We start from the raw sequence: 4453 nt of genomic DNA, 5'->3' as shown, positions 1-4453 counted from the left end.
GTGAGTGCCGCCCGGCCGTCCTCCGCGGGCTGCGGCCGGCTTCGCGCTCGGGGGGACGGGGAGCCTCCCCCCCTTCTCTCGCGGCGGGCGAGCCGCCGGGGCCCGCGGGTTCGAGCCCCGCCGCCGGCAGCACCCTGTGCCGGGCTGCTCTCGCCCCGCCACGGCTGCGGGAAGCGGGAGGTGCGCGGGGGGGTGCGAAGGGGTTGGGGGGGCGGCGGCGGCGGCGGCCCCCTGCGTGCGTGTGGCGGTGCGCGCCTTCGCGCCGCGGCCGGCGGCGCCCCGCCGCGCTGGATGCCCATGCCAACTTTCTGAGGAGTTTGGGCAGCGCGTAAGATCGGGATATCGGGAGCGGTGCAGACTTCGCCGCCTCCGTCCTCCTGCTCCCCGTCCCCCTGCCCTGACCCGCCGCCTGCCTCTCCCCGCCGTCCTGGGGCAGCGGCGGCCCCGCGCTGCACGGGGCGGGCGCGCGCGCGGGACGGTTGGCGGCGCGCACGCGCCTGAGGCGGCGGCGGGGGCCAAGGGGGGCGCCGCCCCGGGGCGGGGGAGGGGACGCGGCACGGTCTCACTTGGTCACCTCCCCACCCCCCCTTCCCCCCGGCTGCGACACGTTGGCCCCGGCCGGGCAGCGTTGGCTCCCAGGGGTGTCGGCCCCGCCGGGTGGCCGGGGCGGGTGAAGCCCCTCTCCAGCGCCTTCCCCCCACGGGCAAAGCCCGTACCGGCTCTGTGCGCCCCCCGCCCCAGCGCTGCGCGACTTGTTTGCCGACGGTGCCGCGAAAAAAGTAATGTTAATTCACCAACTGCAGCTGGCAACCTTTTTGCTGTAGTCACGCACAAGGGTGGAGGAAAAGCCTGTGGAGTGAGTCATGGATTTAAGAGGCCCTCTGGTTGTTTATGGCGAAAACAGGGGGTGGCTCCTTCGGCGTGCGGGAAATAAGCGGAGTGAGGTTTGCTGAAGTTTGGAATAACAGGGCGAGACAGGGATGCCCGTGCATGCCACCCCCCCTGCCCCAGCTGGCTATCGAGCAGCCTTGGAAAGGAGGGCGGCAAGCAGCGCTGCTTTTTACTGAAGGCAGAAGGGCCTGCGGTCGGGCTGTCATAGCGAGATGTGGTAGTTATGCATTTGTCAGCATTTCCATTATAAGTGGAGTTCTTACGTAGTTTACAACTTGGTTATAAAAATATGCACTGGGTTGAAATTTGGTCAATGGCCTCTTCTCCGGAAACATCCTCTAAGCAAGTTTTGAAATGGTTCTGCTTAGATGCTAAGGGGAAATCCATGGAAAGTATTGGCTTTTAATGTGTCTCTGAACTTTAAAACTTAGCTGCTTAGGCACATGGATGCATTTACAGCTGTTAGTAAAAAAAAAAAAAAAATCCCATGCCCCACCACCATCACCCTCACCACCCCCCAAGTCTGTTAAACTGGGGAAGAGTTTAAAGGCTTAGCCTCTGCAGGCCTTGCTTTTTACATGTTAATTACTACAGCAGAAACTCTGGAGACTCTTGCAAGGTCCCTGCACCCTCCCGTTGGGGCACCCACCTACAGAAGTGATGTAGGGCACCACGAGTCTGCACAGCTCTGACCTTCGAGTGCCAGGGCAGTTCCAACACCTCAGTGCTGCAGACAAGAAGCTGGTGTTTAAATGAAGGCGGAATATGTTAACTTTGCTCTGTGGGATTATTTTATTTTTTTTTTACCGTGTCTGTTCAGATGTTGCTTCTGAGACAGGGAACGGGGAACAAGCACAGTATTCAAGAGGTTTCGTTTGTATACCACTGTATATACATGTATCTGGATCCTGTGAAACATGCCTGCCACCCAGTGGATATGTGGCTGATCTATATATATTCTATACATTGACTACCTCTCTGCCCCATCCAGCCCTTCCCTGTTGGTAAGTTTGCAAAGTCAAATGCTTAGGAGCTGTAAAAATGCCAGGCTTATCTGGCCGCCCTGAGTCTTTGCATGATGATGGTGTCTGTTGTGATGTTATCTGCCACCATCCTTCCCAGCCAGCTCAGATGATGAACCAGCTCAGGTGATGAACCAGTGGCACATTTGCCAAAGCGTACCAGCTCCCTGGCTGGGTAGCAGCGAGAAGAGGTAATGTGAACAAGGCCGATGATTGTATGCAGAGGGAGAGGCAGTTTCACACCTGGGACGGCTGGAGAATTGGGTTTTGCAGCTCCTGCCATTGCCACAGGATTTCCATGTAAACGTAAAGGTTTTGTCACATGGTCTGTTGGTTTTTCTGGGTGCCTGGCCTGAGTCCCTGGGATCTCCTTTGCAGTTATGCTGAGCTTGTCCATCTGGAACAAAAGTCAACAGCTGTTTGCTCTTGACATACAGAAAATGTTTTGTAGGTCTGAGCGTGTTAGAAATGCAAGTCTTGAGTGTCAGAGTTGCTGGACAGTGTCTGTAGCTTTTTCCTTTAGTCTTTCCATATCTTAGTTTCCCATCTTTTAAAAAAATGTCGATAACAATACCTTTTATTTGATGGATTGCTGTCGTGATGAGAACCATAAAAGAACCTGGGAGAAAAGAAATTATTCCCTCTGTGGTTTGAAATTGTGTAGTGATGGTCTAGAAAACAAGGGCAGAAAGAAGAATTTGTGTGTTAACTACAGGAAAGCTTATATGGGGAAAAAAAATGTGACCAGGTCAGTTGCAATTAGAGATTGACCTCCATGCATATAAGCACTAGGAGACGTGTTTAATTACTGTAAGCCACTTAGTTCTAAGAATTCCTAAATTCTGCCATGTTAATCACACTTTTATTACTGCTTTTTGTGTGTGATTTCCTAGGTTTTCTTTCCCTTAGGAAAAGAGCTAGGGTAGCATACTTGTGCCATCATCCTTCATTGACTGGATTCCTGATGTAACATCTGGGATTCTGCTGTTTGAGCACTCTGTTGAGATTAACCAGTGGTCATAGGTTGTGGCTGTGGTCTGTGTTGCTGTGAACATCCATAAGACAGGGCAGGGAAGGGCAAGGAGAAGCAGGACTTCTGCTCGTGTCCCAAGTACCTTGTGCTGTCATGGCCTCCACCAGCCCTTACATGGAAAGCCTGGAGCATCCTGCTGTTCCCTGGCTTGGAGCGTGGTTATTTGAGCTGCAGACCTGCCCTTCACAGGAGCTGGGCAAGAAATTGTTGCTGTGGGGATGGCCTATCGTCTGATCAGCATGAGGCGTTGAGAAGAGTGTGGACATGGCCTAGCAAATACCTGCTGAAAAAGCACAAAGTGCAGTTTGTCTTTGAACGTTTGATCAGATGCACTTGGATTTTTCATGGGGGCAGCAAAATGGACACCTGCAATATAGTGGCTCCAGCCCTTATGTCAGACTTCGAATCTGTCACCAAGAGCTGGAAGGGTGCTGTAGCCTTCCAAGTTTCCCAGAGACTTCTGTTAACATTGAAAGACAGCGTTTTCCTTGGTCTTGTTCTGAAAACAGCTAAAGTATTTTGGCTAAGTTCTAATCGCAGTCTGCCTCTTGCCGCACCTCTCGCTCAGAGGTAACCTCTACAACACATGGAACAAAATTTAGCCTGAGGCAGACATTCAGCTGGGAAAATTTCAACCCAAACAGTCAAAAGTCTGGCCAAGTTACAAGCAGCTGGAAGCAGCATCTTGCATTGGGAAGTGTTTGGCAACTGCCTAATAGCCAGTGCTAAAAGTTTCATCAATACTGTTTACATGTTTATGTACATGGAAATACACTGCTGAATTATAGTATTTTACTTGGTTGACTAACTGGCAGCCAGTTGATTCTGATTTTTTTTTTAATAGAGAATCAAACCTAAAATTCTTTGATTAATTGTACAAATGCTTTTCCTCACTCACATTATTCATTGTTTTCCTGGCTGAAAAATTGAAAACTTTAAAACGGAGCCTATGAAATAAATGACAAACCAGGGCTTACTTGTTCTGAATCTTTCAGAATGGCTTAACAATTGTTAAAGACCAATTTATAGAACTAGAGCAAATTGCTTCCCAGCATTTTGAATTGTAAAAAACCACATCTCCCAAATTCCTAAGCTATTCATCAACTGTTCTGTTGTAGCAGACTCACCCTATATTGTGTCCCTGATATATCTATTAACTCTGCAGTGAAGTGTGAGTATAAAACAATTGTGCCATGGAGTCACTGTGGAATAAATACCACAAACATTGGCAAAGTTGCTTCATAAATCTTAGTTCAGAAATGAACTTAGGCGTGCCTTTCTTCTATGGGAGTGCAGCTGTTTCTTGTGGCATCCCCTGAGGGCTGAATCTTGGCGTAGGGCTGTTTAGTATCATTATATTCTCAGTTTCTGTGATGATATCTCGTTGTTACCAATAGATTACATGCAGGTTTGTGTGTGTGTTGAACAAATTACTAGTACAGTGTGCTGCATTTTTTTAAAATGGTCAGAACCCAGCAGAAGGCATTTTTCATGCAGCCACATATAA

The 4453-nt window shown here is 50.1% G+C and overlaps 1 protein-coding gene across 1 annotated transcript in view; it reads left to right on the top strand.

Moving 5' to 3' along the window:
* ELF1 (E74 like ETS transcription factor 1) overlaps positions 1-4453 on the top strand; it is a 92264-nt gene that overhangs the window by 133 nt on the left and 87678 nt on the right. The window lies entirely within an intron of this gene.

Source organism: Falco peregrinus, chromosome 4 (genome assembly GCF_023634155.1).
Source record: "Falco peregrinus isolate bFalPer1 chromosome 4, bFalPer1.pri, whole genome shotgun sequence".
Taxonomy (NCBI): Eukaryota; Metazoa; Chordata; class Aves; order Falconiformes; family Falconidae; genus Falco; species Falco peregrinus.
Note: the sequence above shows the minus strand (reverse complement) of the source record. Positions and strands in the feature narration are given on the sequence as shown.